Source organism: Emys orbicularis, chromosome 3 (assembly GCF_028017835.1).
Source record: "Emys orbicularis isolate rEmyOrb1 chromosome 3, rEmyOrb1.hap1, whole genome shotgun sequence".
NCBI lineage: Eukaryota > Metazoa > Chordata > Testudines > Emydidae > Emys > Emys orbicularis.
Genome location: NC_088685.1, coordinates 179,180,619 through 179,206,568, shown reverse-complemented (window position 1 = coordinate 179,206,568; position 25,950 = coordinate 179,180,619). Strand labels below are relative to the sequence as shown.

General features: G+C 52.2%; 1 protein-coding gene across 1 annotated transcript in view; it reads right to left on the bottom strand.

Moving 5' to 3' along the window:
* Nucleotides 1-25,950, bottom strand: part of CAMKMT (calmodulin-lysine N-methyltransferase) — a 377,333-nt gene that overhangs the window by 81,211 nt on the left and 270,172 nt on the right. The gene's annotated exons all lie outside the window — the stretch shown is intronic.

Sequence of the window (25,950 nt, the reverse complement as noted above, 5' to 3'; positions counted from 1 at the left end):
GTACATAAATTGAAATAGTTCTGAATATTTTCAGAGCTCTTGCAATGTCATTACCTCCTGATATTTAGTTGTAATGCACCATCACAATGGATGTTTGTGTTATGAAGTGACAATATAACATCACGACACAATAATCTTGGCTAGGAGGACAAAATAATAAATGAGGGAATCCTACCAAAGTCCCAAAGAAAATGTTCTTAGCAATTTTAGGATGTGTCAAAATATTAGTGGATCCTAAAGGCTGATCAGCTGATGAGAAGCATATGCTTTATAATAAAAATATGACTGAAACATGTGAATTGCTTAGCTATATAAACCTATATTTCTCTTGTGCTAATGCCACATCCTATTCATCTGTGAAAGTCAGGGACTTGTACGCACACATATCTTGATTTGTGTATGTTCACCAAGCATTACCAGAGTGTACACATTTGAATATTTGGGCCAAAGTGTCAGTTAATAACAATGATCATGTCACATATCTTATATAAATTCTTTTATTGTGTTTTTACTGTCAGCTTATGTCTGCGGCATAGTGATGGAGGATATGTTAGAGATTGGTGTAATAAATGGAAGAGAAAGAGAAATTCAAGTTCCAGAGTTAGAAAACAAATGAAAATGAACAGTCAATTATAATTTAAAACCCCTATTTTGATCTCTCTTATTTGGCTAAATTGTATCTATTTCTGAGATGCAAAATTTCTAAACAGAAGGAAAACAATAAAATTCCGTAAATACAAAGAAAAAGCAGTGGCAGTGGGAATTCATGGGGTATATAAGAAAGAAGAAGCAGGACAGGCCTTTGAGTATTTCTACAGTAATGGCTGGATTGTAGGGAAATACAATATTTTCTTCCCATTGCCTAAATAACAGTTCTTCGTGTTAATGAAAAAATAGAAAGAAAGAAATGTGTTGTTACATTTCAGCAACTCATTCTGAACCTTGTGCCACTGTGCAAATTAGCTGAGTCACCTACCTTTCATTATGAGCCACCTCACGGCAGGAACTAGGGAAATCAATTTGCTTTACTCCAGTTATCGAATGCGATGAAGGTGATATAACAAGCAATACATACAAATAAAAATAATGGTTAATGTGATCAGGTTTGATTTCAAAGGTAACAAAATAGAAGGTCTTTCTTCTTTCTTTATCTCTTTTCAAAGAAATGTCACTAGTTTTGGTAATCAATACTAACACTTTAGTGAAACACCCAAAATTGAAATACTGGTTATCCACATAATTGCCAGTTTTAGGAAGAATGCACACAAAAAATAATGTAAATCTTATAAGAAGTCAGCTATAAAAAGGTGTGAAAATGACAACATAACAATTCTATTATAATAAAAGGTATCAAGATAATAAATATAATAGTAACCCGCCACATACACACACAATGGACCATATTCTTTCCTGGTGTAACTCCAGATGTGAATTTACCCCATTAAGTCAAATACTATGGTTGGATTTTGAAAAAGACCAGGATACGTGTATGATCAATACACTGGCCTGACCAGGATAGTTTGGATCTAAATTTATGAATTCATCCAAATATGAATCTGAACTATCCCAAAGTTCAAGGGAGGTCTGATCCAGGTTTTCGTTTGGGCCTATCTCTAATAATAACATTTGTAGTTATGCATGCTAAAATGAGATCAAATCTCATGCCTCAGGATATAAACTGATTTCTGAAGGATTGTAAAGAACTGCACAGTTGCCTGGCTATACTATGGGGGATTGTTACTTCTCTACAGCATCAGGTGATGGCCACTGCTGGAGGCACACTGCTGGACTTGACAGACTACTGTTCTGATCTAGTGTGACAAATCCTACGTCTTTACAAAAAAAACCATATGGCTGAATCCTGGGATTCTTAATCAACACCTGCTTCTGATCTCACATCAGTTTTACACACACCAGAAAATTCCTGATTTAAATAGGTGTAAGTGAGAAAAGAATCAGGGGTTTACTAAGCCCTATCTCGGGTACATTCTCACTGAAGTAAAAATGGGCCTGTAGTGAGGCAGAGTGGCCTCCCTCCAGACTGGAGAGCGAGGAACCACTACACTCCCCTTGGTGGGCGGAACCAAACCTGCCCCACCCCCCTCACTGGAAGTACCAGGGCAGGACAGGATGTATAAAGGGAGGGTCCTGCAGCTCTGTTGAGCGGGAGCCAGCAGAGGAGACGGACGCCTCTGCCCTGCTGTGGCGCCCAGGAGCTGAACCTATGCTCTGCCAATCCCTGCTCCTGGAGGACACGGACCCAGATGAGGAGTTACCAGGACTACCGTTGGCTGTCTACGCAGAGGAGCCCAAGGACTGGTGGATACCTGAGGTACCAAGGTAGGAAGTAGCCCAGGGGCAGCCAACAACTAGCTGGCTACAGGGCTTACCGCTTCTAGGTTGGAGTGTTGCAGCTGGATCCCCACCGACCCAGGGGCAGACCTCTCTGCCACTGCCAGGGCCCTGGGCAGGGACAAGGTGGAATACGGTGGGCCCACGTCCCCCTGCCACCCCAATCCCCGGGGTGAATCATAGAATCATATAATATCAGGGTTGGAAGGGACCTCAGGAGGTCATCTAGTCCAACCCCCTGCTCAAAGCAGGACCAACTAACTCATCCATCATGCATTCCATCAGGCCCTGGTGACTTGCAGGCATCTTAGAAAAGTTAGATGCCTGCAAGTCACCAGGGCCTGATGGAATGCATCCTAGAATACTCAAGGAGCTAACAGAGGAGGAATCTGAGCCTCTAGCTATTATCTTTGGAAAATCATGAGAGACAGGAGAGATTCTAGAAGACTGGAAAAGGGCAAACATAGTGCTCATCTACAAAAAGGGAAATAAAAACAACCCAGGAAACTACAGACCAGTTAGTTTAACTTCCATGCCAGGGAAGATAATGGAGCAAGTAATTAAGGAAATCATCTGCAAACACTTGGAAGGTGGCAAGGTGATAGGGAATAGCCAGCATGGATTTGTAAAGAACAAATCATGTCAAACTAATCTGATAGCTTTCTTTGATAGGATAACGAGTCTTGTGGATAAGGGAAAAGCGGTGGATGTGGTGTACGTAGACTTTAGTAAGGCATTTGATACGGTCTCGCATGATATTCTTATCGATAAACTAGGCAAATACAACTTAGATGGGCTACTATACGATGTGTGCATAACTGGCTGGATAACCATACTCAGAGAGTAGTTATTAATTGTTCCCAATCCTGCTGGAAAGGTATAACGAGTGGGGTTCCGCAGGGGTCTGTTTTGGGACTGGCTCTGTTCAATATCTTCATCAACGACTTAGATATTGGCATAGAAAGTATGCTTATTAAATTTGCAGATGATACCAAACTGGGAGGGATTGCAACTGCTTTGGAGGATAGGGTCAAAATTCAAAATGATCTGGACAAATTGGAGAAATGGTCTGAGGTAAACAGGATGAAGTTTAATAAAGACAAATGCAAAGTGCTCCACTTAGGAAGGAACAATCAGTTTCACACATACAGAATGGGAAAAGACTGTCTAGGAAGGAGTATGGCAGAAAGGGATCTAGCGGTTATAGTGGACCACAAGCTAAATATGAGTCAACAGTGTGATGCTGTTGCAAAAAAAGCAAACGTGATTCTGGGATGCATTAACAGGTGTGTTGTGAGCAAGACACGAGAAGTCATTCTTCCGCTCTACTCTGCGCTGGTTAGGCCTCAGCTGGAGTATTGTGTCCAGTTCTGGACACCGCATTTCAAGAAAGATGTGGAGAAATTGGAGAGGATCCAGAGAAGAGCAACAAGAATGATTAAAGGTTAAATTAAATGAGAACATGACCTATGAAGGAAGGCTAAAAGAATTGGGTTTGTTTAGTTTGGAAAAGAGAAGACTGAGAGGGGACATGATAGCAGTTTTCAGGTATCTAAAAGGGTGTCATAAGGAGGAGGGAGAAAACTTGTTCACCTTAGTCTCTAAGGATAGAACAAGAAGCAATGGGCTTAAACTGCAGCAAGGGAGGTCTAGGATGGACATTAGGAAAAAGTTCCTAACTGTCAGGGTGGTTAAACATTGGAATAAATTGCCTAGGGAGGTTGTGGAATCTCCATCTCTGGAGATATTTCAGATAAATGTCTATCAGGGATGGTCTAGACAGTATTGGTCCTGCCATGACGGCAGGGGACTGGACTCGATGACCTCTTGAGGTCCCTTCCAGTCCTAGAGTCTATGAATCCCAGCCAGGGCTTTGTCAAGCCTGACCTTAAAAACCTCTAAGGAAGGAGATTCCACCACCTCCCTAGGTAATCCATTCCAGTGCTTCACCACCCTCCTAGTGAAAAAGTTTTTCCTAATATCCAACCTAAACCTCCCCCACTGCAACTTGAGACCATTACTCCTTGTTCTGTCGTCTGGTACCACTGAGAACAGTCTAGATCCATCCTCTTTGGAACCCCCTTTCAGGTAGTTGAAAGCAGCTATCAAATCCCTCCTCATTCTTCTCTTCTGCAGACTAAACAATCCCAGTTCCCTTAGCCTCTCCTCATAAGTCATGTGCTCCAGCCCCCTAATCATTTTTGTTGCCCTCCGCTGGACTCTTTCCAATTTTTCCACATCCTTCTTGTAGTGTGGGGCCCAAAACTGGACACAGTACTCCAGATGAGGCCTCACCAACGTCGAATAGAGGGGAATGATCACGTCCCTCGATCTGTGGCTGACTCCCCACCTTAGGCAGGAGGCCTGTGCTCCCTAAACACCCCTGTCAGCACCTAGACTGCCTGGTGGGTGCTCAACCCCTTTTGCAGCCCATGAGACTGTGTGGGTGCTCCCCCTTACCTGAACCCCGAGACTATATGTGTTTGCTGGCTGCCTGAGCTCCAAGCTTTGGCTAGAGCCTGCTCCGTGCTCTGCCCCACCCAAAGGGTTAAGGCTACAGACTGTGTATATTTGCTGGCTGCCTTGACCTGGAGGTGTAGGCAATAGCTTGCTACTAGTCCGGCCCCGCCCGAGGGCATGGGCCTCAGACTGTTAATTGGTGTCAGCCCCAGCTCAGTGGGCTGAGGGCTAAAGACTACATTGGTGTGCCCCAGCCAAGGGTGGGGACAGGAGCCCGGACTATTGTGTGGTTGCTTTTGTTAGACGGACCCTGCCGGGGCAGCCTAAGGATGAAGACTACCACCCCTACAACCAGGCAGAGTGGCCTCCCTCCCCACTGGAGAGCGAGGGACCACTACAGGACTAAGAGTCAGGAGACCTGGTTTTCTCCCTGGTTGTGCCACTGACCTGTTGTGTGACTCTGGGCAGTCACTTCACCTCTCTTTGCCTTGGTCTCCCTATTTGGAAAGTGGGGACAGCGATTTATTTACCCCCTTTGTAAATAAAACTTTTCAGTTCTGCAGATATAAGAGCTTAATATCAATTCTTTGCTGTGAGGAAGTCAGTAGCAGTTTGACTAAGAGCTCAGTAAGACCTCAGGATTTGGCCTCCAGTATGCAAATCATATAGAGTACATAAGCAATATATCAGAGGGGTAGCCGTGTTAGTCTGAATCTGTAAAAAGCAACAGAGGGTCCTGTGGCACCTTTAAGACTAACAGAAGTATTGGGAGCATAAGCTTTCGTGGGTAAGAACCTCACTTCTTCAGATGCAAGACTTGCATCTGAAGAAGTGAGGTTCTTACCCACGAAAGCTTATGCTCCCAATACTTCTGTTAGTCTTAAAGGTGCCACAGGACCCTCTGTTGCTTTCTATAAGCAATATATGTATGCACATAGTAGGACTAGTTCCAATACTAACAAAAGTCCATCTAACTACTATAGCTTAACCGCAAAACACACAGAGCTTGAGTCTGATCTCAGCTAGAAATCAAAAATAACTCTACTGAAATCAATGCAATTACACCATACACTTATCTGAAAGGAGAATCAGGCCCCTAGGCATGACACTACTCTGAGATTGCGGAAAAGGTTATAGATCATGAACACTAAATGGAACACTATGGACATCCATCATCTTGGGAAACAGCATGGACAAGCAGATAGGGCACTGAATTGGGAAGTGCCCTACCACTGACCTCTTGTGTGACCTTGAGCAAGTCATTTCACCTCTCAGTCATTCTGTTTCCCTCTCACCTTTTCTCTATCTTTTCTATTCAGATCACATACTCTCCAGGGCAAGGACTAGTACCTCCCATACTGGGGCTCTGATCTCAGTTGGGACCCCTAGGTGCTACTATAATCCAAATAATAAACAATAAAAAGAGTTTAGACTCAGAGAGGAAAGTACCTTGCTACAGAATCTCAACTGATCAAGTAAGCCTTGTTACAAAGTGGCCCAGTAACCCACTGTATGATCACCAGTCTGTTCTGAGCAGACCCAGTCACTAGGTCCTACATGCTTCCAAGCCAAATGGGTCTGGGTACAGTCTTGTCACTGTTTTAGCTCTGGGACTAAAGGGCACACTCCCAGGCTCAGGCCTCTTGTCTGATGCCCTTCCTTTGGATGTGGAACACTGCCTCCAGCCACCCTAGACCCTAAAACCTGTGTCTGAGGCTATGTCTACACTACAGCCGGGATCGACGCTCTGAGATCGATCCGCCAGCGGTCGATTTAGCGGGTCTAGTGAAGACCCGCCAAATCGACAGCAGATCACTCTCCAGTCGACCCTGAACTCTACCCCGATGAGAAGAGTACGGTAAGTCGACGGGAGAAGCTCTCCCGTCGACCCCCCGCGGTGTAGAACCTGCGGTAACTCGACCTAAGGTACATCGACTCCAGCTATGTTATTCACGTAGCTGGAGTTGCGTAGCGTAGGTCAACTTACCGCAGTAGTGTAGACGTAGCCTCAGACATCTCAGGCTTCCACACCAGTAACCCAGACACGCTCCCTCAGAGTTTCACTGGGCTTCTTGTTTCACCCCTTTGGGGACTCTGAGGCAAGAAAACAAGCTTAGAAGAGGAATTTCTCAGCCCCCACAACCACATTGACTTTATCTTAGAGCACTTGAGAGTTACAGTTATTTGAAAACAATAAAAGCCCTGAGATGCACCCTTTCCTGGTCTGAGCTCACCCTTTTTGTGAGTCCAATTTCATCAGCATTTCGTGCTGGACAGAGTTCGTCCTGCCCCCTCTCTCTCTCCTGCAAGTCCTTCTGATGTATGGCAACGGTTGGTCCCCTGCACAGAGCAGAACCCACTCTCAGTAGAGCTTGTCTACAATGCACCACAGTTCAGACTATGGGGGGTGTGAACAGTAGTGGCACCAAAGTGCTGCACTGTAACTCCCTCATGTGAACATTGCAGGCATGAACTAAAAGGTTCTTAGTTTGCAGTAACATAGTCCTCTTCAAACAAGCTTACATTAATGCAAATTAGGAACCTATTAGTTCATGCCTGCAGCAGTCATAGGAGTGATTTACAGCACAGCGCTTTGGTACATGCTGCTATTCACACCCCCATAGTCCAAACTGAGAGGCAGAGGAGACATACCCTTAACTAGGGCCCCCTCTCTGTGCCGTGGGCACCAACTCTAAACCAGTCTAAAGAGCCATGATTGACTCCTATCCCTCCAGGCCTCTTGCAGAAAGACCACTGTTTCATGGAGATAGGCCATTAGTTCAGAGTCATTGAAAGCTGATGGCCCTAGATTGCAATCTTGACAGCTCTCTTGATCCTTCAGTGAGGTATCACACCTTTCCTGGGCAGGGCAGCTGTCTAGAAGGCCACATAATAGCTTTCCCTTGTGCAAGTCCATACTAGTACAGCCTCAGAGCAATCTCTTCCACAGCCAGCACAATGTGATTCTGTTATACCCCACTCTGTCACAAGCCTCCAAGGGTGGCAGTGGCACACCTTCTCTCAACATAAATCATAATAATTAGCCAGCAGAAACTACATTTAGTGACAGTCAGTATTCACCAGGTCACATCCCATCCACCCAACACCTTCAAAGCCCAGAAATAACAAATTATGATGAAAAACCTGTGCATTACTTTCCACCTTCACAGTGCCTACAACACTGTCAATAATGCACTCCAATTTTCCATAAGTCTTCCCCTTCCATCTCCAACAGCTGCCAAAAAAGCAATAGGTACCTCAACTTCATCAAATTTTACCTTACAAGCTTTCATATCAATTATATCAACAGATCAGCAAATCTGACTGTCACACATTCCTTGCATTTGGGAAGCTATTCTGCTGTAACACTGCTGTGGTCACATCACATCCTCTGTGAACTGGGCATACAGGCGGACACAACACACATGCTGCCCCCAATGGGTTAACAGAAGCAAAATGGGTAGATATAAAATAACCAAAATTGGTTAGTCACTCTGAGAGGTGGAGTGGTGTAATGGCTAAGACTGGAATTTGTCAAGTTAGAGACAAGGACGGCAGAGCCTGCCCAAAAGTGGGGGATCCAGGGGCCAGGGGCTCCCGCTCCCGCCCCTCCTCTTCCGCGTGAGGCCCCACCCCCAGCCAAGCTGGAAGCTGGAATAGGCCAGGAGCCGCAGACCCTCCACCTGCCTGAGATGGGAGGATCAAGAGCAGCTCCTGGCCCGTGTCCCCGCCCCACGTCCAAGGCAGGAGAGTTCGCGACTCCCCAGAGCTGCTTACAGCTCATACCTGGACCCATGGTAAGAGCCACGTGGGCAGCGGTGGGGAGTGGCGCCGTGGACCCTCCACCTGCCCGGGATGGGGAGGCTGGGAGCAGTCCCCCAGGCCAGGGCAGGTGGAAGATCCAGGGCGTGGCTCTTACCATGGCCGGGCTGCGGCCCCCCAGCCAGAGCCGGGTCCAGGTAAGAGTCCTGGGTAGCTGTGGGGAGCCGCAAACCCTCCTGCCCTGGGCAGCGGGGGGGTTGGAGAGGGTTAGGCCCCATGGGGCAGGGACACAGGCTGGAGGCTGCTTTCGACCCCCTAACCCCAGACAAGTGGAGGGTCCGTGGCACCCCACAGTTTCCCAGGCTCCCCAGCCGGGCTCCAGCTGCCGGCCTGGTCGGGGGGTGGGGCCTCAGGGGAAAGAGAAGGGGCCCTGCTGAAAAGTGGATGGGCCTGGGAGGGCCATGGCCTTCTGGCCCCCCTATTCCGGTGCCCCTGCTTAGAGATGGGGGTTCTGGGCCTGTAGTGATCCTGCATAAGTGCTCAGCTGAAGTATTTTAAAAATGGGGTCTGAGAAAGAATATTCAGCAGCTCTTCCCTGACTCCTGTCTATGTGTGGGTTCATGGCTTTAGCCCAGTGGTTTTCAAACTTTTTAGGCCGCATACCGCTTTCCAAATAATGTAGTGTACTTCATACCCCCATCTGAGACAGGGTAATGATTACATTACCAAGCCTTACTAAATAAAATGCACTGTCCACCATTACAGGATTTTTTTTACATACCCCCTGACAACAGCTCATGTACTGCAAGAAGTACACATACCCCAGTCTGAAAACCACTGCCAATAAAGTAGGCAAAAGTAATAAAGTGCAGGCAAATTCAAACAGCAGTTAAAAGAGGTGTCCTCTTTCCCAACTTTTCCCTAGAATAAAGGGGTATTTGATGAGGTAGCACAGATTTGTCATCAATTTCAGTGGGTTTAACTTGGCACAAAATGTTTAGCTGTAGTTCAGAAGTTACAAAATCCTCTGTAGACAAATATTACCTACATGTAACTGATATTCAAGCAATGAGCACATAAGGAGCAATAATATGGGTAAGGACAGACCTTCGGAATGGTTTAGATTTCTTGCAAAAGGGTGTGACAGACCCAGACCAATGGGGTACAGGAGTCTGGTAGAGGGCAAATATACTGGTCACTGGATGAGTAGTTTTCTGTTCCCTGAGTGACCAGACCTATTGGGATCCAGGAAGTGGGCGGGCGAAGTCCGCCCACTGCTAAAGGATCCCCCCCAGCCTAAGGGGGGGTCCACAGGACCTGGAGACCAAAAAAATTACGGGGGACAACTAATAAAAGAACAGGGACAGGAGTGAGGTCAAAGGGTTAAACGAAGCGAACCAGACGGGGACACAGAGCAGAGAACCCCGGACAGCGCCCACTGCTCCTCGAAGGCGTCAAGGGAGCCAGTGGACGCCGCCCAGAGGAACTCTGCCCGGATACGTGAAAGAACGGAGGACCTGAAATATGCCCCACAGTCACAGGAAACTCCATCGGCCAACCTCCTCACTCTGGTTTTATAGATGGCCAGTTTCGCTAGGGCCAGAAGGAGGTTGACCAGGAGGTCCCGCGACGTTGTGGGGCGACGGATAGGGAGTGCATAAATAAAAAGGTGAGGAGAAAAGTGCAACCAAAATCTTAACAAGATATCCGTGAGGAGCCGGAATAGGGGCTGCAGCCTGGCGCACTCCAGGTAAACATGCGCCAGGGTCTCCCTCACGCCGCAAAAGGGGCAGGTGTCTGGGATAGGGGTAAACCGCGCCAAGTACACGCCCGTGCTCACGGCTCCGTGAAGGAGCCGCCAACTGATGTCCCCGGTGGGCTTCGGGATCAGAGCAGAATAAAGGCTGGCCCACCGGGGCTCCTCACCCTCCAGAGGTGGCAGAAGGTCCCGCCACTTCGTATCGGGGCGGGACGCGAGGGTGAGGACATGAAGAACATGGAGCACGAGCGTGTATAGATGTTTCCTTGGCGCGGTCCGGAACAGAACAGGCTGCTGATGGTGCAGCCGGCTCATGGCAAATGGACGGGGAGGGGGCTGGTTGGGTCCACGGGGTAGGGGCCCGATGAAAAAGTCTGGAGGGCTCGGAGTGGAGGGTGGGCGGGGCGTGCCCTCTCGCAGGACCTGGTCGAGATAGTCCCGAGCAGCGGGCGGCAAAGCGGCCCTCACCTCCTGAAGTACGCGCCGGGGAGTACGAGGTCTGGAGAGCCCCATGCGCTGAGCGAGCATCAGGGGATCCAGCCAGTCTCCCCGGTCGTAGTCCAGGAGGTCTCCGACTTTGGTGACTTCTGCTAGGACCAACCTCTGGCGCACCATGGGGGACTCCGCCACCTGCACACGAAGCTGGGGGTTGTGTAGCAGGGGCTCCGCGAGGAGATCTGCCCCCACGGTGGCCGCCACGGACCTGGTCACTGAAAACAGTTTCCAGGTCCGGAGGAGGTCCTGGTAGAAGACCGGCAGCTCGGAGAGGCCTCGCGGAAGACCTCTCGGATGGAGACAAAGGAGCTGCTGGTCATATCGGAGCCCTCGGAAGCGGCGCAGGAAGGCGTGCGCCAATACGCTCCATGCCGGACTACCTGCACCATAAAGGAGCCTCTGCAGGGCCTGGAGGCGGAAGACGTGGACCTGAGCGTGCAGACACTTCAGGCCCTGCCCTCCCTCCTCCAGGGGTAGATGGAGAACCCCCGCAGAGACCCAGTGCAGTCCTGACCAAAAGAACTCCAGAATCAACGTCCGGAGGGTGGTCAGGAAGCCCGGGGCCGGGACCAGGGTGTTGAGCCGGTACCAGAGCATGGACAGGACTAGTTGATTGAGCACCAGTGCTCTCCCTCGAAGGGAGAGACACCGGAGCAGTCCTGTCCATTTCCGGAGCCGCTCCGACACCCCGCCCTCTAAACCTAGCCAGTTCTCCGGCGGAGACGGATGCGTGGCAGAAAGGTAAACGCCGAGATAGAGCAGCGGACCCGCGCTCCACCGGATGGCCTGAAGCGCGGGTGGGAGGGAGCTCGCCTGCCACCCGTCCCCTACCACCAGGCCAGAGCTCTTGACCCAATTGACCCGGGCGGAGGAGGCCGCCGAATAGATGGTCTGGCAAGCCTCCACCCGCACCAAGTCGCCCGGGTCCTGGACCACGAGGAGTACGTCGTCGGCGTACGCCGACAGGACCAGCCGCAGCTCCGGCTCCCGCAGCACCAACCCTGCCAACCTCCTACGGAGGAGACAGAGGAAGGGCTCGATCGCCAGAGCATACAGCTGGCCCGAGAGGGGGCACCCTTGACGTACTCCTCGCCCAAAGCTGACCGGTTCGGTCAGGGTCCAGTTGAGCCTGACCAAACACTCTGCGGAGGCGTACAGCACCTGGAGAAAACCCACAAACTGGGGCCCGAAGCCAAACGCTCGCAGAGTGCCCAGGAGATACCCGTGGTCCACCCTGTCGAACGCCTTCTCCTGATCCAGGGACAGGAGGGCGAACGACAGACCATCCCTACACCCGAGTTCCAAGAGGTCCCGGACCAGATACAAGTTGTCGAAGATGGTGCGGCCCGGGACGGTGTAGGTCTGGTCTGGGTGGATCACGTCCGCCAGCACGGACCGTAGCCGCAGCGAGATGGCCTTCGCTACGATTTTATAGTCCATGCTGAGGAGCGAGATGGGACGCCAATTCCGTAAATCGCGGAGGTCCCCCTTCTTCGGCAATAAGGCGAGCACGGCTCGCCTGCACGAAAGAGGGAGGACCCCGCCCTGCAAGGACTCGGCCCAGACGGTGACAAGGTCCGGGCCGAGGACGTCCCACAACACGCGGTAGAACTCCACGGTCAGCCAGTCCATGCCTGGAGATTTATTGGTGGGCATGCGGCGGAGGGATTCCGAGAACTCGGCCAGAGTGAGAGGTAGCTCCAGCCGGTCTCGGTCGCCCGCGCTGACCGTCGGGAGTTCATCCCAGAGCATTCTGCAAGCGTTAGGATCGGTCGGATCCGGGGAGAAAAGGCCTGCGTAGAAGGCCCTGGCCCTCCCGCACATTTCCGCCGGATCCGTGAGGGGGGTGCCGTCCTCTGCTAGAAGGCAGGTGACGTGCTTCTTGGCCCCCCTCTTTTTCTCCAGGGCATAGAAGAAGCGGGAGCCGCGATCCATCTCCCGAAGGAGGCGGATGCGGGATCGAACAAAGGCACCTCGGGCCCGATGGTCCTCGAGGGTCCGGAGCTCTTCCCGCTTCTCCCGGCACGCTCCGCAGAGGGATGGATCACCGGGGCTGGCGGCCAGACGCCTCTCCAGCTCTAAGACCTCCCGTTCCAACTGCCGTATCGCCGCATCCCTCCGTCGGCTGGCGCCCCGGGTGTAGTCACGGCAGAAGAGCCGGGCGCGCACCTTCCCCAGGTCCCACCACCGCCGCGCCGACGGAAAGGCATGCCGCTGCCCTCGCCAGGCCAGCCAGAACTCCCGGAAGGACGCCACGAAGCCCACATCCTCCAACAAGCTATTATTAAAGTGCCAATAGGCCGGCCCCGGCCTCTCCGCGCAGAGAGAGGCTGTCACGGTGGCTAGATGGTGATCTGAAAAAGGGGCCGGCCGGACGCTGGAGGAGTGGGCCCGGGAAAGATGGAAGCGTGACATATAGATGCGGTCCAACCGGGAGTGGTTCGACCGATGGACCTCCTCCCGGACAAAAGTCAATGTCGAAACGTCATCCGGGTGGTGGTCGCGCCAGACGTCCACCAGGGAGTGATGTTCGACGATCTCCCGGAGGACATCCGCAGCGGCTGGGTGCTGCTCGGTCCCCGAGCGGTCCCGTTCCTCAAGGGTGGCGTTAAAGTCCCCGCCCAGGACCAGGCACTCGCGAGGATCCAAGGTGCCGAGGAAGGTGGACGCCTGCTGATAAAAACAAAACCTCTCCGGGCCCAATGTCGGGGCGTAAACGTTGACGAGATTAACCACAAGCCCCTCCATGCGGACCCGGAGGTGCAGCAGGCGGCCTGGCACAGCCTCGGCGACCCCCAGCACCTCGGGCCGTAGGTCGGGGGAGAACAGGGTCGCCACTCCAGCCGTACGAACTGTGAGGTGGCTAAAATAGACCCTGTCCCCCCACTCCAGCCGCCAGCTCCGTATGGGTCTCCTGCAGGAAAATCACAGAGTACCCCCCCCTCCCGAAGGAAGGAGAGCACCTGGCTCCTGCGGAGACCCATCCTACAGCCCCAGGTGTTTAATGTTGCAAAGATGATCGGTGCCATAAGGAGGGCTGGGGGGGATCCTCGCCGGCAGAGACGTTCACGGCCTCCGTCGGGCCGCGCAACAAACCATGACCTACCCCGTGGGCGATTAAGGAGTCACAGAAGAGGCGGACCCGTTGGTAGGCCGCAGCGGCCTGCCTCCCGGTCCTCTTACCCTCCCCCATGAGGGCCCTCGCGGCCCAGAGAATCTGATGAAAATCCCCCCATCGCTGGAGTGCAAGCTGTACCTTGTTGCGGGAGCCACGGACGTCCTCAAGGAACTCCCGTAGCTCCTCTCTCAGCGTATGGGGGGGTGGGGTCACTGATCTATGGCTTTCCCCCAGTGGGGCCCCTGTCACAGCCCCGTGGCCCACCGAGACGGGCAAGCAGGGGGCAGACCCTCGACGTGGCGTCCGATGGGCCGACGCCACGTGGCCCGCCTCAGATCCTGGCTCAATGGGGGGCGGCGGAGGGAAAATAGCAGCCCCTGGTGGGTCGGGACAGGGAAAAACAAAGGCCGCTCCTTGGGGGTCATCCTCTGGGATATAGAAGGAGACAGCCACAGGGGCGGCAAAAGCATCACGGGAAGTGGAGGGGACAGGGACGGGGTCCGTGTCAGGGGTAGGGCTGGAATCAGGAATAGGGACAGGGGAAGGGGCGATATTGGGATTGGGGGTCCCAGTAGCCAGGCCACTGGGTGGGGGGTGTAACACCCCGCAAATGGGCTCAGGGATTTGCGGGGAGGGAGGTGGGCCCTTGGCGATGCCGGGCTCGTGCTCCAAGCCAGATGGTAAGGCCACGGCCTCTGTAGGTGGAAAATCAACGATGGGGCCCCCACCCGGGAAGGAGGTTGGCTGCCCCTCAGCCACGAGGGAGTCCCCTGGCGACTCGGGTCCCGGCTGCGTGGCACTGGCCGTCGCCTCAAGAGGCTCGGCCAGTGGATAAGGGAAGTGGATAAGGGAACGGAACACGGGGAAAGGGGGGCCGAGGCGAGGTCGTTCAAATCGAGGCCCACTGGCAGAGGGTCGTCCTCCCCCTGGGTAACCGGGGTCAGACCCAGGGCCTCGATCTCCTCATAAATGGAGGGGAGATCACCTTCCACCACCCCAGGGTTCTCCCCGCCAGCACCCAAAGCGACGCTCGCCTTGGTGCTTGCAGGGGCTTCAGATTGTAAGGGGGCGAGAGGGGCCTCAGCAGGGGCCTCCATAGGAAGGGACTCCGGAGGAGGGGTAGTGCTTTCCTCCGATGCTGCCACGTCTTCCCTAGCCGGTAATGGTGGACAAAACCCACCCGAGGGCAAAGCGGAAGGCTCAGCATCGGTGCCCCCCTTCCTGGTCTTCCGGGGGGCTACTGCATCAGATGGAAGGAGCGGAGCTCGAGCCTTCCGCTTGCCCCGCTTCCCCTGTACTAAGGACCAGCCCTCCATGGCATCATCCGGGGGCTGGCTAACAGGAGTCGGGTTAGGGAGCAAGAGCGAAGGCTTAGGGACTCGGGGAGGTAATGGTGGGGCAGCATGTAGGAGGGAGGATTCTCTCTGGGGCATGCCTTCTTCTATGCCCGGCGATATCCCTACCTCACCCTCCTCCACAGGCCCCGCCAGATCACAGGCGGCAGAGGCAGGGCCCTCTCGCTCATCTAGGTGCACTGGGGGAGATACCCCTTGGGCCCGAGCGGCAGCTTTGGTGGGCTGGAAAGGAGGAGGGGCGGCTTCGGGCGCCGGGCAGCTAGGGGCGCTGGCGACGACGGGGCCGGCGCCCTGCCGGGGCTCGGGGGTCCCGGATGTCCCTCCGTGCCGGGCCAAGGGGCAGTCCCTCCGGACGTGTCCTATCGCCCGGCAGAGGTAGCACCGGGCCTCCCCCATTGAATAATGCACCCGGTAGCGGGCCCCCTGGTAGGGGACCAAGAAGGACCCCTCGAGCGCCTCACCGTCACGTGCCGCCGGCGGCAGTTGTAACTGTACCTGCCGGCGGAACGAGAGGACGTGACGGAGGGCGGGGTCTTTGCAGCCCAATGGGAGAGGGCTGACCACAGAGATCGGCCTCCCCAGGGTAGAGAGGGCGGGTAACAGGGCGGCATTTGGAAGGAAGGGAGGGACAGAAGTCAGGACCAGTCGGGCGCCCAGGTCTTCTAGCGGCTCCAGGGGGACGTACACGCCCCCAACCGCCAGGCCCTTCTCCACTGCCTCCTGGGCGGCGGCCTCCGATGCTAGGAAGAAGACGACCTTTCCGTACATCTTGGAGGCCGCCACAATGGCCGTGGGCCCCACCACCCTCGCCAACACCCGCACGTAGGTCTCCACGTGGGGCGAGGCGGGTACCAGGAGGCAACGGACGCCGTGCTTCCTGGTCAAGGTGGGGAAGGGGCCCCGGCCGCTATAGATGGTAGTAGATGCGGTGGATGGGGGAGATGACGTAGCGGCAGGCGGGGGGGCTGGGGGAGGGACACCCACAGAGCTGGTGGAGGGAACAGCAGGGAGGGACGCCGTGGCCGGTTGCAGGGCCGCGGCAGTGGGGGCACCCCCTGCCATGGAGGGCCTGGCATTTTTAGCGGGGCCTTTACCCTTCTTTGTGCCCTGGCCCTTCCTGCCGGTTGGAGGGACTCCCCCAGAGTCAGAGGGGGTGAGGGACGTGGCAGCAGCGGAGGTCACCTCGTTACCCACCGCTGCCGGTGCTCCAGCAGGGGTGGTAGTAGGTGGCTCGGCAGCGGCGGTTGAGGTAGAGGCTAGGGGGGACGATGGTGGGGCGGGTGGAGGAGGGGCAGCAGGGTTTGCCCGAGGGGTCTCACTCTCCTCGTCCCCTGCCATAATGAGGACGGGGGGAGAGCAAACACTGGAGGGGGGATAGGGAAGAGGGAAGCAGGTCAACCACTCCTCCCCGCTAGGCTGTAGGCAGGGGAGGACGGCGCCAAAAAAAAAGGGGGGGGGTGGATGGGGGGCTATCAAGGGCTAGGGGTCAGTCACCGACTCAGGGAAGGTTTCCGGCTCCTCTTGTTGCACCAAGGAAGGCAGGATATAACAGCATTGGGGGGTGCAGTGAGACAGAATCAAACTAAAATGGGGAGGGGTACAAGCGCATAGGAGGGGACATGGGCGCACGAGGGGAGGGGCTAATCAGGGCAAGGGGACCGCAGGGGGAAGGGAGCAACCAGGTGGGAAATGGGGCAGAGGAACCACGGGGCTAGCTTCAGAGGCTGGGGCGGGTCAAACAAGGCTGCAGAGGGAAAGGGCGTGGCAGGCAAACAAACTGGAGCTAGCGAGGGGCTGGGGTAAGGGGGAGGGGCAAAAGGCAGCAAGGGGCAAATGGGTAGGCAGCAGGGGCAAAGCTGGGGGCTTGCTGCAGGAGGGAGGGGGTCAGTCCAAAAGGGGGGGTACGTGCACCCACATGCGCTTGTAACAAAAAGAAAGTCTTTGGAAGCTGGCTGCTGTATCAGGCCCAGAGGCAGGAGCTCAAGGTAGATGGTAAGTAGCCAGTGGGGGTGGTGGAGGGGGCAACGATGATGGTGGTGGTGGGGGTCGGGGGGGGACACAGATGGACCAGGGGGCAGGCTCCACGCCACACCCCCTGTGTCCCCACAAACACAGTCTAGATCCCCACCACAAGAGCACAGTTCAAAAGTTACTCAGTCCGGGAGGGCCCCCTCCACGGTGGTCTGTAGAATTCCTACGCGCTCCCCCACTGGCAGATGGTCCTCTTCTTCTCCTCAGGGCTCCAGCAGCTCCCCAGCAGCAAACGCAGCAGCTCCAGGCGGCAGTCTGGTGGCCAGCAGGAAGGACCCTTCTCAGGTGGAGGTGGTGGTGGCATCCCCAGCAGCTGGAGCAATGGCTGGGGTCTCTCCCTCCCCTCCTCTGGGGAGTGGGCCAGCAGGCCCCCCCCAAGGGGCTGTAGCTGGAGCAGCAGCAACCAAGGGTGTGGGTGGGTCTAGCAGCCAGCCAGCAAGCAGGTAGCAGAGAAAGAGGAGAAGCAGCCCCCTACCTCCCTCCCTCCAGGCCAGAGGGCTACAGGAGAGTGATCTATTAGTCCCAGGTCAGACAGGGTTTCTGTTCCCTGAGTGACCAGAGCAGGGGCTGCAGTAGAGTAATCAGGAACCTGCTAGAACCAGTTCAGGCAGGCAGGCTAATTAGGACACCTGGAGCCAATTAAGAAGAAGCTGTTAGAATCAATTAAGGCAGGCTAATCAGGGCACCTGGGTTTTAAAAGGAGCTCACTTCAGTTTGTGGTGAGAGTGTGAGGAGCTGGGAGCAAGAGGCGCAAGGAGCTGAGAGGGAGAGGGAGAGGGTGTGCTGCTGGAGGACTGAGGAGCACAAGCGTTATCAGACACCAGGAGGAAGGTCCTGTGGTGAGAATAAGGAAGGTGTTTGGAGGAGGCCATGGGGACATAGCCCAGGGAGTTGTAGCTGTCATGCAGCTGTTACAGGACGCACTATAGACAGCTGCAGTCCACAGGGCCCTGGGCTGGAACCTGGAGTAGAGGGCGGGCCCGGGTTCCCCCAAGACCTCCCAATTGACCTGGACTGTGGGTTCTTCCAGAGGGGAAGGTCTCTGGGCTGTTCCCCAACCCACATGGTGAATCTCTGAGGCACGAAAATCCGCCAATAAGCGCAGGACCCACCAAGATAGAGGAGGAACCTTGTCACAAGGGGTACAAAGAAAAGTGAGACAATCCAGTGAAAAACTGCAAAAATTGGTGATTTTTTAACTTATAATTTTCTGTCAATTCATTTTTCATCAAACTACCATGAACATTTCAATTTGTGCTCAAAGTTTATATTCTATATTCTTTTTTTGATTTTGCCAGTTCAACGAGGAGCTCTCTGACTCCATGGCTAGAGCGCTCCTGGTACTCCACCTTGGCGAGTGTGGATGCCCTGGTCTGTTAATGCGCTCTGATCGGACCTCCAGAAGTATCCCACAATGCCTATTCTAGCCACTCTGGTCATCAGTTTGAACTCTACTGCCCTGCCCTCAGGTGACCAACCGTCAGACCCACCCTTTAAATTCTCTGGGAATTTTGAAAATCCCCTTCCTGTTTGCTCAGCCAGGTGTGGAGTGCTTTCAGCGAATCTTTCCAGGTGGCCATGCCTCCACGCGCCAGGTGATCCCCAGTATGGAGCAATGGCGAGGTGCTGGACCTCATCAGCGTTTGGGGGGAGGAAGCTGTCCAGTCCCAGCTGTGCTCCAGCCGTAGGAATTATGATACCTTCGGGCAGATATCAAGGGACATGATGGAAAGGGGCCATGACGGGGACGCTCTGCAGTGCAGGGTTAAAGTGAAGGAGCTGCAGAATGCCTACTGCAAAGCCCGCGAGGCAAACAGCTGCTCCGGTGCTGCCCCTGCGACCTGCCGTTTTTACAAAGAGCTGGACTCGATACTTGGGAGTGACCCCAACTCCACTCTGAGTACCACCATGGACACTTCAGAGCCCAGTGCAACAAGGCAGGAGGAGGAGGAGCAAAGCGGGAGTGAGGGTTAGGGTGACCAGATGTCCCGATTTTATAGGGACAGTCCCGATATTTGGGGCTTTTTCCTATATAGGCTCCTATTACCCCCCACCCCCGTCCCGATTTTTCACACTTGCTATCTGGTCACCATAGTGAGGGTGCTGAGGAGGAGGAAGACACCCTGGCATCGTTGGATGCATGCAGCCAGGAGCTGTTCTCAAGCCAGGAGGAAGGTAGCCAGTCGCGGCGGCTGGTGCTTGGGGAAGGACAAACACCAGAGAAGGTTCCCGGTAAGCGGCTTTTATTTTGGGAAGGAAGTTATTCGGTGCGGGCTCTTGTGGCGAGGAGGGTTAGGGCTGCATGCATGCCTAGATGCGGAATAGGGCATTGATGTGCTCTCTCACATCGCAGTAATCGGCCTCAGTGATCTCTTCAAAGGTCTCAGCCAGAACTTGGGCAATGTGCTTGCGCGGGTTTCGTGGGAGAGCCACTGTGATCCTTGTCCCAGTCAGGCTAACATGTCCACGCCACTGTGCCATGAGGGTTGGGGGGACCATTGCTGCACACAAGCAAGCTGCATATGGGCCAGGGCGGAAGCCGCATGGTAGTAGAATACCCTCCCTTGCTTCCCAGGTCACCCTCAGCAGCGAGAGATCTTCCAGGACAAACTCCTGTGGAAAATGTGGGGACAGTGTTCAGTATAGGGGCCCCCTGCAGCTGTTGGCTCTCCCCAAGGCACAGAAACCCAGAGGACAGTACAGCCATGAAAGAATCAGTGCCCCTTGACCCTATGCTTACTCACCATTTTGGGGCTCCCGTGGGTTATGTGCGCTTGCTTTGGGACAGGCAAATTATGCTATCGTATAGACTGTGCTTGCCCTCCTTAAGTATGGGGGAATCGTTGCTCTGTCTGGTGTGAACAATGCTGCCTCTGTTAAGTGTTGCATTTTGCCTTTACAGATGCAACCTTGAGATCTCAGCCGTCCATGTTATCACCGGCCGAGAGGCTGCAAAGAATCAGCAAGAGGCCACATAGAAGCAAAGAGGACATGCTGCATGAAGTCATGCAGCACTCCCTTAATGAAAATCAAAAAGTGCAGGAGTGGTGGGAGAGTGAAAGGAGGGTCCGCCAGCAGAATGCGGCTCGCCGGCACCAAAGCACGAAGCGGCTGATAAGCATCATGGAGCACCAAGCGGACTCGATCCAGGCGCTCGTAGCCATGCAGGCGGAGCACTACTGTGCCCGCCCTCCCCCCGCCCCCACAGCCCTTGTCCCAAAACTCTTTCCCTTGTGCCCCCAAGTCACCTCCAACCCACCTTCCCCAACATCCGGGTTCTTACCGCCACCATCTGCCTCCAACACCAGTAGCTTCACCACCCAGCCCTAAAAACTATGACCCTTACCCACTGTACTCAACCCCCATCACCATGCAGTATAAGAACATAAGAAAGGCCGTACCGGGTCAGACCAAAGGTCCATCTAGCCCAGTATCCTGTCTACCGACAGTGGCCAATGCCAGGTGCCCCAGAGGGAGTGAACCTAACAGGCAATGATCAAGTGATCTCTCTCCTGCCATCCATCTCCACCCTCTGACAGACAGAGGCTAGGGACACCATTCCTTACCCGTCCTGGCTAATAGCCATTAATGGACTTAACCACCATGAATTTATCCAGTTCTCTTTTAAACTCTGTTATAGCCCTAGCCTTCACAACCTCCTCAGGTAAGGAGTTCCACAAGTTGACTGTGCGCTGCGTGAAGAAGAACTTCCTTTTATTTGTTTTAAACCTGCTGCCTATTAATTTCATTTGATGATCCCTAGTTCTTGTATTATGGGAATAAGTAAATAACTTTTCCTTATCCACTTTCTCCACATCACTCATGATTTTATATACCTCTATCATATCCCCCCTTAGTCTCCTCTTTGCCAAGCTGAAGAGTCCTAGCCTCTTTAATCTCTCCTCATATGGGACCCGTTCCAAACCCTTAATCATTTTAGTTGCCCTTTTCTGAACCTTTTCTAGTGCCAGTATATCTTTTTTGAGATGAGGAGACCACATCTGTACGCAGTATTCGAGATGAGGGTGTACCCTCGATTTATATAAGGGCAATAATATATTCTCAGTCTTATTCTCTATCCCCTTTTTAATGATCCCTAACATCCTGTTTGCTTTTTTTGACCGCCTCTGCACACTGCGTGGACATCTTCAGAGAACTATCCACGATGACTCCAAGATCTTTTTCCTGACTTGTTGTAGCTAAATTAGCCCCCATCATATTGTATGTATAGTTGGGGTTATTTTTTCCAGTGTGCATTACTTTACATTTATCCACATTAAATTTCATTTGCCATTTTGTTGCCCAATCACTTAGTTTTGTGAGATCTTTTTGAAGTTCTTCACAGTCTGCTTTGGTCTTAACTATCTTTAGCAGTTCAGTCTCATCTGCAAACTTTGCCACCTCACTGTTTACCCCTTTCTCCAGATCATGTATTTATAAGTTGAATAGGATCGGTCCGAGGACTGACCCTTGGGGAACACCACTAGTTACCTCTCTCCATTCTGAGAATTTACTATTAATTCCTACCCTTTGTTCCCTGTCTTTTAACCAGTTCTCAACCCATGAAAGGACCTTCCCTTTTATCCCATGACAGCTTAATTTACATATGAGCCTTTGGTGCGGGACCTCGTCAAAGGCTTTCTGGAAATCTAAGTACACTATGTCCACTGGATCCCCCTTGTCCACATGTTTGTTGACCCCTTCAAAGAATTCTAATAGATTAGTAAGACACGATTTCCCTTTACAGAAACCATGTTGACTATTGCTCAACAGTTTGTTTTTCTATGTGTCGGACAATTTTATTCTCAACTATTTTTTCGACTAATTTGCCTGGTACAGACGTTAGATTTACCGGTCTGTAATTGCTGGGATCACCTCTAGAGCCCTTTTTAAATATTGGCGTTACATTAGCTAACTTCCAGTCATTGGGTACAGAAGCTGATTTAAAGGACAGGTTACAAACCTTAGTTAACAGTTCCGCAACTTCACATTTGAGTTCTTTCAGAACTCTTGGGTGAATGCCATCTGGTCCCGGTGACTTGTTAATGTTAAGTTTATCAATTAATTCCAAAACCTCCTCTCGTGACACTTCAATCCGTGACAGTTCCTCAGATTTGTCACCTACAAAAGCCAGCTCAGGTTTGGGAATCTCCCTAACATCCTCAGCCGTGAAGACTAAAGCAAAGAATCCATTTAGTTTCTCTGCAATGACTTTATCGTCTTTAAGCGCTCCTTTTGTATCTCGATCATCAAGGGGCCCCACTGGTTGTTCAGCAGGCTTCCTGCTTCTGATGTACTTAAAAAACATTTTGTTATTACCTTTGGAGTTTTTGGCTAGCCGTTCTTCAAACTCCTCTTTGGCTTTTCTTATTACATTCTTGCACTTAATTTGGCAGTGTTTATGCTCCTTTCTATTTGCCTCACTAGGATTTGACTTCCACTTTTTAAAGGAAGGCTTTTTATCTCTCACTGCTTCTTTTACATGGTTGTTAAGCCACGGTGGCTCTTTTTTAGTTCTTTTACTGTGTTTTTTAATTTGGGGTATACATTGAAGTTGGGCCTCTATTATGGTGTCTTTAAAAAGCGCCCATGCAGCTTGCAGGGATTTCACTTTAGTCACTGTACCTTTTAACTTCTGTTTAACTAACCCCCTCATTTTTGCATAGTTCCCCCTTTTGAAATTAAATGCCACAGTGTTGGGTTGTTGAGATGTTCTTCCCACCACAGGGATGTTGAATGCTATTGTATTATGGTCACTATTTCCAAGCGGTCCTGCTATAGTTACCTCTTGGACCAGCTCCTGCGCTCCACTCAGGACTAAATCTAGAGTTGCCTCTCCCCTTGTGGGTTCCCGTACCAGCTGCTCCATGAAGCAGTCATTTAAAGTATCGAGAAATTTTATCTCTGCATTTCGTCCTGAAGTGAAATGTTCCCAGTCAATATGGGGATAATTGAAATCCCCCACTATTATTGAGTTCTTAATTTTGATAGCCTCTTTAATTTCCCTTAACATTTCATCATCACGATCACCGTCCTGGTCAGGTGGTCGATAATAGATCCCTAATGTTATATTCTTATTAGAGCATGAAATTTCTATCCATAGAGATTCTATGGAACATGCGGATTTGCTTAAGATTATTACTTCATTTGATTGTACATTTTCTTTCACATATAGTGCCACTCCCCCCCCGCACGACCTGTTCTGTCCTTCCGATATATTTTGTACCCCGGAATGATTGTGTCCCATTGATTGCTCTCAGTCCACCAGGTTTCTGTGATGCCTATTATATCAATATCCTCCTTTATCACGAGGCACTCTAGTTCACCCATCTTATTATTTAGACTTCTAGCATTTGTGTACAAGCACTTTAAAAACTTGTCACTGTTTATTTGTCTGCCCTTTTCTCATGTGTCAGATTCTTTTTTATGTGAATGTTTATCATCTGATCTGGCCCTTACATTGTCCTCCTCCATCCTCTGCTCCTGACTAGAACCTGGAGATTCTCTATCATTAGACTCTCCCCTAAGAGAAGTCTCTGTCCGATCCACATGCTCCTCTGCAGCAGTCGGCTTTCCCCCCATCTCCTAGTTTAAAAACTGCTCTACAACCTTTTTAATGTTTAGTGACAGCAGTCTGGTTCCACTTTGGTTTAGGTGGAGCCCATCCTTCCTGTATAGGCTCCCCCCATTCCAGAAGTTTCCCCAGTTCCTAATGAATGTAAACCCCTTCTCTCTACACCATCGTCTCATCCACGCATTGAGACTCTGAAGCTCTGCCTGCCTACCTGGCCCTGCGCGTGGAACTGGGAGCATTTCTGAGAATGCCACCACAGAGGTCCTGGATTTCAGTCTCTTCCCTAGCAGCCTAAATTTGGCCTCCAGGACATCTCTCCTACCCTTCCCTATGTCATTGGTACCTACATGTACCACGACCACCGGCTCCTCCCCAGCACTACACATAAGTTTGTCTAGATACCTCAAGAGATCCGCAACCTTCGCACCAGGCAGGCAAGTCACCATACGGTTCTCCCGGTCATCACAAACCCAGCTATCTACGTTTCTAATGATCGAATCTCCCAATACTAATACCTGCCTTTTCCTAGCAACTGGAGTTCCCTCCCCCAGAGAGGTAACCTCAGTATGAGAGGCAACCCCAGCACCGTCTGGAAGGAGGGTCCCAACTATGGGAAGGTTTCCCTCTGCTCCCGTTGACTGCTCTGCTTCCCTGGGCCTTTCATCCTCCCCAACAGCGCAGGGGCTGTCTGACCGGAGGTGGGACAATTCTACAGTGTCCTGGAAAGCCTCATCAACATACCTCTCTGCCTCCCTTAGCTCCTCCAATTCCGCCACCCTTGCCTCCAAAGTCCGTACGTGGTCTCTGAGGGCCAGGAGCTCCTTGCACCGAATGCACACATACGCCACCCGCCCACAGGGCAGGTAATCATACATGCTACACTCAGTGCAATAAACTGGATAGCCCCCACTCTGCAGCTGGGCTTCTGCCTGCATTGTCTCCTAGTTAATAAAGGGGTTGTTTAAAGCAAGAAGTTTTGAATGTAGTTTGGTTTATAGGTTTTAAGGGGAATACAGGGTATAAAATAGAGCCGGCAAGGGACCCACGCTCCCTTCCTGCTTCCCTTCTAAACTCCCTTGCGAAACTCCCTGTTAGCAGCCCCTGGTCGCAAAAGCTCCTTGGTCGCTTGTGCGCTGCTTTATAAAGCCCTGGCCTGGGTGAATGCCCCACCCACTGATTAAGGCTCAGCCAATTACCAGAGGCTTCTAGCCTTCAGACCTTCCTTTGAAGTTCACAGCTTCCAACTGCCAGCCACAGCACACGGTCCTTCAAACAAACAAACAAACAGACTGACAAACACAAGCTCAGCACACAGCAAGTAACCCCCAAACACAAACAAACACACACTACAGACAGTCACTTACCCCAAGGGTCCTGTATTTGCTCCTCCTTCACCTGGAGAACTCCCTTGCGAAACTCCCTGTTAGCAGCCCCTGTTCGCAAAAGCCATCCTGAAGTGCAGCACTCATTGCACAGCACTCCAAACAGGAAGGCTGAGTATGATAACAGGACATCGCAAATCTGTGATTGTACCGTGCCCCACCCCACCCTCTTGCCCTTTCGGTTTCCCAAGCAGTTGTGTTTCTTTTCAATAAATGCATTTTTTTGCTTTGAAAAAATTCTTTATTATTGCATAAAGTAAAAGATACCTTAGTCCAGGAAAGCAACAGTCACTGCAAGTCAGTGTATCATACGTAGCAAACACAGATTCCTACTAACATTGGAACCACTGCACTTCACTCCCGTACAGGGCACCACACATTACTGGTGGCTTTCAGCCTCAAATTGCTCCCTCAAGGCATCCCTAATCCTTGCAGCCCCACGCTGGGCCCCTCTAATAGCCCTGCTCTCTGGCTGTTCAAATTCAGCCTCCAGGTGTTGAACCTCCGAGTTCCATGCCTGAGTGAATCTTTCACCCTTCCCTTCACAAATGTTATGGAGGGTACAGCGTGCGGATATAACCGCGGGAATGTTGTTATCGGCCAGGTCCAGCTTCCCATACAGAGAGCGCCAGCGGCCCTTTAAATGGCCAAAAGCACACTCC